This window comes from Festucalex cinctus, chromosome 12 (genome assembly GCF_051991245.1).
Source record: "Festucalex cinctus isolate MCC-2025b chromosome 12, RoL_Fcin_1.0, whole genome shotgun sequence".
NCBI lineage: Eukaryota > Metazoa > Chordata > Actinopteri > Syngnathiformes > Syngnathidae > Festucalex > Festucalex cinctus.
The window spans coordinates 22402206-22411832 of record NC_135422.1 but is presented as its reverse complement, the minus strand read 5'-3'; positions in this window follow the sequence as shown (position 1 = coordinate 22411832).

Sequence of the window (9627 nt, the reverse complement as noted above, 5' to 3'; positions counted from 1 at the left end):
TCTTTAATTCACCAGCATGTGTGTAATGTCTCTCCTTGCTCTGTTTCTCTCCGTCTTCTGCGTGGGGTTAACTGCCGCCCCTCCCTGCTCAGCTCTTCGCAGTCAGAGATGATGCCACACATATTGACGTAACGTGCGGGCGTTTTCAGTATATATTTGTTTTGAAGAAAGCAGTTCATAAATAATTATCCTTGGATTGATAAATTAATTAATTAATTGAAATGAATTGGATAGCACAGCATTTCCGTAAAGCTATGCGAAAACCCCCTCTTGCTTTGAGCCAATTAAAGGAAGTCTGCCGCCTATCAACATTTTACCACTCTTTGCCATGCACAAATTCAGGTAAGAATCACCATAATGACAAAGTATAAGCTTTTAAGATTTGTTTACTAAATGATATTAACCAAATGTTTTTTTTGTTTGTTTGTTTTTGGGACAGCACCGGCTGGACTGGCCATCTGGCATACAGGGCAGATGCCCGGTGAGCCGTCCTCTTTTGGGGACAATGCGGTGCTTTTTAATTGTTATTTTCTCAACTAAACTCAAGTTTATTTATATAGAGCTTTCAAACAGCCTGAGCATCTATTTTCGCCCAGGAGACTGGCCCATACTTTGGAGGGACCAGTCCGTTGAGCCATTTCGAATATAGACAGCAAACTGAAACATCATCAGTAAACATCAGCGGCAACTTAGGCAAGAGTCAGGCCAGGCCGGGCCAAAGTCAAAATGCCAGGGCCACTTTATTTATTTATTTATTTTTGCCATTCCAGCCCTGGACAGGACTAGCCAGCTTGCCAGTGTTTAATCACAGTTAGCTAGCAGGCGCTAGCATAGCGGGTCTCTGCACAGTGCACACTGATTATGACAGCCTGACAAGGTTGACGTTCCCCCATAATCACTTGAACAAACCAGGATTACTCTAGTGTTGTGTCGGACACGACCGATTCTTTCTTTAGAACAAATCTTTTCAGTGAACGTGAGTGAACGGGTCGCTTCTTGAAGTGATTCGTTCTCTTCTGAGTTCATTTGATAGCAGCCACGCTCATGCCGTCAGTCTTCGCGAACGACCAATCAGAAGCTAGCGTCAGACGTGGGTGGGATTTTACTACACATGCAGCCTCACTATTGGTTGGTGTTCAAGAACGAGTCACTGAGGAAGCTTCCTGTTCACATCTTCAGTGAGTGAACGAGTCAGTGGGTGAACGTGTTGCCATTTCCGGTTCAGGAACGAACAATTCAGTGAATGAGTGTTGCGGGCGGCTGTTGCCATTTCCGGTTCGTGAACGTGTCAGTGAGTGAACGTGCTATCTCCATTTCCCGTTCGCGTACGATTCATTGAGTGAACGTACTGCCATACCAGTTCAGTGACTGAGTGATCGTAGTCTGGCCACGAGTGATTCACGATTTGCCAAGGAAGGAACTACTCACAGAAATGCCACTACTGTACTTCCGTGTTGGCGGGGACAAGCTTTCATTATCATGTGTTTCTCCAAGCTAACGGCTAATGTGGTGTCCGTCTATGGAGCCACAACACTGTCAATAAGATTTGGTATTGGAAAAAAAAAAATGTCATTGTAGAAAAAGCTGCAGTGGCATTGAAACAAGTATTGGCATTGTAAAACAAGAATTGGCATTGTAAAAGGTTGTATTGAAAAATAAAATACAAACATTGAAAAAACAATATTTTCTTTAACCATATTTTTTTTTATTATGTCTTTTCAATGCCAATCTGAAATTTTGTTTTATGCTTTCTCTTTTTTTTTTTCGATTTTCAGGGTTTTTCAGTTTCAATTCGCTGGGTTTCAGTTTCACTTCTCCTTTTTTCAGTTTCAACTTATTGACAGTGTTTTAACGTGGAGGGGGGAGGGTTCGGGGGCGGGGTTAAGGGCGGGGCTTTGAGCGCGTGAACGCGCTAACAGCCTGCAGAGAGGAGGGGAAGGGAGCGCGGCCTCTGGCGGCTAAAGGCAATACTGTACCGAATTCCTTGTGGCAGATTGTCCGAGAGACTCGTGGATAAAAGTTCACCTGGAACTCCTAAACCGCCTGTAAGTCTGTGTTTTTCTACATATAACCTTGTGGCGTTAAAACCGCCATGTTTGAAATTACTTTATGCATCATGTCATGCTAATCGAACCGGAATCTCAGCGCGCGCAAGGCATGCTGGTCCCGGTCAAAGGTTATGTTTACCCAGCTCGGTAAACATGGCGGCGTGTAACGCAGATTTCGATTACTTTGAGTGTTGTAAAGTGATTTTTTTTTAAAGGAGTTTTGTAAGAAACGAGGGTACAGTGTTATGGGGAAGAGAAAGAAATAACTTGTGACGGTGGCTTGGGCATTGTCAATACAGAACGCCCCAACTGTTTTAACAAAAGAGCAGGAAGAGGAAACTGTCAATTTGGAACTGCGGTCAGGCCAGCTTCCACTCGAAAAGACGAAGTCAAGCCCCAACGATTTTTAATACTGTGCATTATGGTACCATGCCGACATGCCGCTGTGTTGGTCACCTTCAAAATAAAAGCTGCTCAACACCTGGTTTAGGGCTTAAAATAAAGAATCATAAAAAATTAACGGTTTGTTATCCCAGGACCAGACCAGTTCTAAGGGACACTACACCACCCCAGGTATCCAACCATGAAATTTTAGTGATTTGTTTTTAAAATCAGCAATAATAGTCGACATTTCAATATTCAAAGGAGTTTTATTTTGAAATGTAGCATCAAATTTGGTTTAAAGTACTTTGGTTGGATACCTGGGGTGGTGTAGTGTCCCTTAGAACTGGTCTGGTCCTAGGATAACAAACTATGAATTTTTAATGATTTTTTTAAAATCAGCAATAATAGTTGACATTTCAATTTTCAAAGGAGTTTTATTTTGAAATGCAACATCAGATTTTGTTCAAAGTACTTTGGTTGGATACCTGGGATACCTTGACCGGGACCAGCATGCCTTGCGTGCGCTGAGATTCCGATTCGATTAGCATGACATGATGCATAAAGTAATTTCAAACATGGCGGTTTTAACGCCACAAGGTTATATGTAGAAAAACACAGACTTACAGGCGGTTTAGGAGTTCCAGGTGAACTTTTATCCACGAGTCTCTCGGGCAATCTGCCACAAGGAATTCGGTACAGTATTGCCTTTAGCTGTTAGCGCGTTCACGCGCTCAAAGCCCCGCCCCTATCCCCGCCCCCTCCCCCTCCACGTTAAAACACTGTCAATAAGTTGAAACTGAAAAAAGGAGAAGTGAAACTGAAACCCAGCGAGTTGAAACTGAAAACCCGTGAAACTCGAAAAAAAAGAGAAAGCGTAAAAATTTTTTGCAGATTGGCGTTGAAAAAGACATCATAATAAAAAAATATATGGTTAAAGAACAGTGTTTTTTCAATTTTTGTATTTTATTTTTCAATACAACCTTTTACAATGCCAATTCTTGTTTTACAATGCCAATACTTGTTTCAATGCCACTGCAGCTTTTTCTACAATGACATTTTTTTTTCCAATACAGTGGTACCTCTACTTACGAAATTAATTGGTTCTGGAAGAAAGTTCTTAAGTAGAAAAGTTTGTAAGTAGAGACGCATTTTTCATGTAAATGCCCTAATCCGTTCCAAGCCTCCCAGAATTCAGACATAAATGTTTTATGAAGCATAAAAATGCATCAAAACATGGAACAAATACATGTTACAATTAGATTATTGCACAATAAATGAGAATTGCGCATAATGTAAAAAACAAAGAATAAAAATGATGGTCATTTACCTTTTTAACTGCTTGTCCTCATCGTTTTTTTGCCCTCTTTGGTTCATGTTCTCCTCTCTCAGAAGTGGATTTTTTTTTTTTTTTAAACAATCCTTCGGAAATGTCCAAGGCAAACATCATCTTAGTGAGCAAACGCCCGACTGGTGAACACTTTTTTCTGGGCGATTCTTTTAAACAAATTCTGAAACTTCATGGAAACTTCCGGTATGGCGAGGCATCTTTTTTCCCAATAAAAAGTCCGTCTCGTCGCAATTAAAAACTTACTGTGCCTTCATCAATCACCAATTGTTTGAATTTTTGCACAATTCGTCGGCCGTTCGTTCATACATTTACGAAAAACTATCGGAACACCTCATGGGCCGCGGGATGAACGACGAGGACGCTGTATAGACACCGATCTAGTATCTAGGCTCATAGATACCTATGGTAAAGGTTCCTCTTAGCCAATGGGATGCCAGAAACATGCACAAACACCGATCTAGTATACGGTCATACCTATGGTAGAGGTTCCTCTTAGCCAATGGGATGCCAGAAACATGCACAAACACCGATCTCGTATACGCTCATAGATACCTATGGTCGGAAATAGCCATAGCCGAAAGTATGTTGCGTTCGGTAATGTATTTTTACCTTTCGTATCTAGAAATGTCTTTCGTAACGAGGCAATATTTTCCCATTGAGGCGTTTCGTAACTCGAAAATTTCGTATGAAGAGACGTTCGTAAGTAGAGGTTCCACTGTACCAAATCTTATTGACAGTGTTGTGGCTCCATATCCGTCCACGTACTGGGCTGGGGGCAAGCGCATAAAAACAAAATAGAGCGAATGATAGTCTCTCTCTCACCAGCACATGACGGTGGCCCCGCGCTGCAGCAGCGGGGAGATTACGTTGTTGGGGATATCTTTAACAGATTTATTATCCTCTCTGTGTACTGTGGGTGTCGTCTACTGTAATTATTATTATCATTGTTATCATCATTAAAATTATTACATTTGAATTTAAAAAGTAACTTAATTTTTTTTTCACGTTTTTCATATATATGTCGTAGTTTTCTGAAATTAAGACACATAGGAGCTCCCCCCACAGTCTCTCGTAAGGTACGAAGGTTAGCTTCTAACTGTTGGTCTAATTTATAGTAAGGATATAGAGGACCTTATTCAAGTACTACTGTTAAGGTGTGGATGTGGTGGGACAGAAAGGCAGAGAAGCATAACAGGAAGACAAACGGGAAGGACAATATATGGAGCTTTATTTATTGCATCGATGACTGGATGGAACGTGGACTGATGAAGCATGATGTGACTAGGGTTGACGTGGAGAAGACTTGGCAAGACGTGAAGATGTCTTAGCATGACGTGACGGGTTAACGAGGAAGAGACTTTGCATGACGTGGGGAGAATGTGACCAGACATGGGAGAACGTGACCAGACATGGGAGAACGTGACCAGATGTGGAGAACTTGACCAGACGTGGAGAACTTGACCAGACGTGGAGAACTTGACCAGACGTGGGGAACTTGACCAGACGTGGGGAACTTGACCAGACATGGGGAACTTGAACAGACGTGGGGAACTTGAACAGACGTGGGGAACTTGAACAGACGTGGGGAAATTGAACAGACGTGGAGAAATTGAACAGACGTGGGGGAATTGAACAGATGTGGGGAACTTGAACAGACGTGGAGAACTGAGTTGACGTAAAGACGTGGAGATGACTTGGCGTGACAGGAGACACTTGACCAGGAGTAGAAAACTTAACCAAACATAGGGAAACTGGAACAAACATAGAGAACCTTGCAGCACAGGTTAGCACACTGGACATGGACAGGACAAGAAAAAAAACAATGAACAAACACCACTCCCTAAATACAAACACTAACGAGACACTAACAGGACACACCTGGGACACACAGCAGGCAGAGGGAACCAATTAGCAACACACAGGTGGACCTACTCAGACAAACGAGACAGAACACCAGACAACCAACACTCTCACCAAAATAAAACAAAACCCAAACCAAACAAAACTGAAACATGACAACTACACTCTGTTTTCAATGATGATGATGGCAACGTGTGATATGTGTTTGTGTTTTTGTACGTGCGTCATAATCACAGTATATAGTGTGCTGTGTGTGGGGGTGTGCGCGTGTGTGTATGCATACGTGTGTCGTAGGATTACGACCCCCCCCCCCCCCAAGTACGTGCCACTTCATGGTTACCTCACACCCACTCAAATCAGGAACAATGACTACATAGCACAGAATCTAAAACATTGCATCAGCTACAAGTCTCAAAGGATTGGAGGTATAAACTGCTTAAATTTATTTTTGGAGAAACCTGTAAGCAATTTGGAACCAGGATTGTGCCCCGTTTGGGAGAATAACTTCCACTACCTTGTCTTATCTTATTCTTATCTTTCACACATGCTGCAAATACATTTCCAGGTTAAGTAATATAGCAACACACACACTGGTCTCCTGTCCCCACTGGTGTCTGCAAATGTGTGGCGTCACCATGTGTGTGATATTTAAAAAAAAAAAAAGAACATGTAAATAGCCTCAATTCTGCCAACGGCCCGGTGCATCTGGAAGAAATGTTTGCCACCTCCATGGTGACATAGTTGTAGCTTGTGTGAAAGTTTTGGTTGCCCTATCCTCCATGAAATATTTCAAACACGGCACACTTCTCTACCCGGAGTTCCTCTGAAGCTGATGGTTAGTTCCCACTTGAGGTCACAGTAGGGTGGCCACTCCCATAAGGTCAAAAAGGAGGACCTATTTTAAAAAATTAAGTGTTGCCTCATTATAACGCGGTTCACTTTTCACTGCCTCGCTGTTTCGTGGATTTTTTTTGGTGCAATCTTGCTTTTTTTTTTGCTTTTTTTACAGTAATGTATCTATTTTATAAAATTTATGAAGGTTTGAACATTGAGATGTTTAAACAAGAAAAACGTGAGAAAATGTAAATGCCTCAATGAGAAAAGTGTATAAACTGTGTGGTGAGGGGTTTTAGAGCCTTAAAACATTTATAATAAAAGTAAAACATAAAGCTATACCTACTTTGAGGATTTCATTTATTTGCGGGTATATTTTGGAACCTAACCCCTAAACGAGGGAATACCGTACATCGGACTCACAGTGTACTTTCATCAACAATAAAGTTTTGCATCGTTTATAGATCATGTTTGTGTCACTAAATGGTTAAAAAATATCAATAAAAAGTCAAACTTTTTGACAATTTATTTAGTTTACAATACCATGTTTTTAAAAACCCTTAGGCGTTATTGTGACCCGTTTTGGGCTTTTTGATGGTTCTGACCAAGTCATTTCAAAATAAGATCATGCCCAGGGGTTTTAAACCACTATGCAGCAACCTGCTTCTGTAAAAGTGCAACGTGCCACAAATGGAAAGCAAATAACAAGGAAAAATGTCTTCACCAGCTGCTCACCTCTTGCTTTTATGCTTTTCTGTCCCCACGTGACGTTCTATGACTGCTTGGCCAAGACTGCTCACATCCACATCACACCAGCAAAGCGTGCATAAACTGTGAAAGAAGTCTCAACTGCTTTTGGCCAGGAAATTGTTCTTTCGTCCATTCCATGTAAAAAGATGTCCGGTGTTTTGGCATTTTTACTAGCGCTGCCTTTTTGCTGCCTTTTCACTGCTGTCAAAGAAGACGGTAAGGAAATGACGTACTCAGATAGCCACACGTGGACCTTTGTTTACATTTATGGAACCAATGACATACGATTTTTTTTTTTTTTTAAACTGAAGCCATTCTTGTCCAATAACAGCCCAGTTGTGACAAACGTGGGGTGGGGCTGATGTTCACATAAGCTGCTTTTCCACCAACAAGCCCAGGATCTTTGACTTCTGGGTAAAGGGAGTTCAGCAGGGAATTTATCATTTGTGTTTCCACAGCGCCTTTGATTTCTTGGTAATTAATTCAAATAAGTTTTGATGACCTATGAGATTGATGAGCCCAGCTGGTGTAAAAACACCCCCCCAAATTTGACCAACCAATCAGCCTTGGTCAGTACAGCCCGTGCCTTCAAAGTTCCTGCCTGGCTCAGCAAGACCCTGCTCCTGAGAGAGTACTTGGATGTCCCCTGGGGAATTTTATTTAATTACCCTGGAAATTGTTGTTGGTGGAAAAACGCGCAAACTCAATTTTACCGAGGTAAACTGAAAAGGTCTCCAAAAGTTCCAGTGGTAGAAAAGCCCCTATAGACTCAACCGTGGCTCATTTTCTTTAAAAAGGAGGACAAATCAGCGTCCTGCTTAGGGTTGTGCAGGACACAACACTGAAAATTATGACTGTCCACCCTAGGTCACAGCCCTGCAGGAGTCCACAATGGACACAGATGAGTCTGCTCTTGGTGGCTGTATTTTTTATTTATTTTTTTAGCCTCTGTTTAATGGTGTTGCTCCTCTAGCTGTATCAAGGATGCTAAAGCCAGCCATCACACTTCTGCTCAACTTCAAGAAGATCTGCTAATTCTGGTGGTGGTATCATTTGTTCCTGATTCCTTGAGAAAAGAAATTCTTCAATGGGCTCGGGTGAAGCGCAACCCCTTTGTATCTGCTGCCAATCCATCTTCAGGCTGTTAGCTGAGCAAATGACATGCACTGCTCTGATTCTTTTTTCGTGTTGCAATGCTTCCCCACTAAGCCATTTAGTCAGTAAATCAAGCACTTCACTAGGTTTAAGGTCCAGTCATTCAATAAATATTGCAGAAGCCAGTCTTTTAAAAGATTTAATTTTCTGGTCATTTGTCAAACATCTTTAGCCTCGATTGGTATCGACTAGCATGGTTAACTGGACTGGACAAAACTAGGGATGCACGATAATATCGGTGGCCGATAATTATCGGCAATTATCAACCAATTTGACGTCAAACAGATAAACCAGATAATAGAGAACTCAACCAATAATTATCGGCAATTATCAACCAATTTGATGTCATACAGATAAACCAGATAATACAGAAATTTGCCAAAAATGATCGGCAATTATCGATCAATTTGATTTCATACAGATAAACCAGATAATAAACTAATTCACCAAAAATTATCGACCAATTTGACATCATACAGATAAACCAGATAATAAAGAAATTTGCCAAAAATGATCGGCAATTATCGACCAATTTGACGTCAAACAGATAAACTAGATAATAGAGAACTCAACCAATAATGATCGGCAATTATCAACCAATTGACGTCATACAGATAAACCAGATAATAAAGAAATTTGCACTTCACAAATATGGAACTTTAATGTACTTTAATTTATTTAATTCAGTCTCCGGTGTAATAACCTTATTTATTGATTGATTGAATTTTTATTTAATTTTTATTATTATTATTATTATTATTATTATTATTATTATTATTTCAATCTCTGGTGTAATAACCTTATTTATTGATTGTTTGAATTATTTTTTATTTTATTATCTGTTCTTATTGCTTCTGGACATGTAAATTTCCCAGAGGGAGCCATCCCAAAGGGATCAATAAAGTCAAGTCGAAGTCTAAGGTCTGCGGTTGCTTTTGTAGCTATACACTTCTGCAGCTGCAATGCAGCCTCAGCCTGATCTTATTCTCGCAAAGCATCCACAAGATTACATATGAATCTAAAAAAAAACATCAAATATGAACTAAACATTTGAATAGGAATAATACACTAGGGCGGGGCGATATGGACCAAAACTCATATCCTGATATATGTTGGCTTAATATATATATATATATATATATATATATATATATATATATATATATATATATATATATATATATATATATATATATATATATATATATATATATATATATATATATATAGACATAGTTTCAAACACTC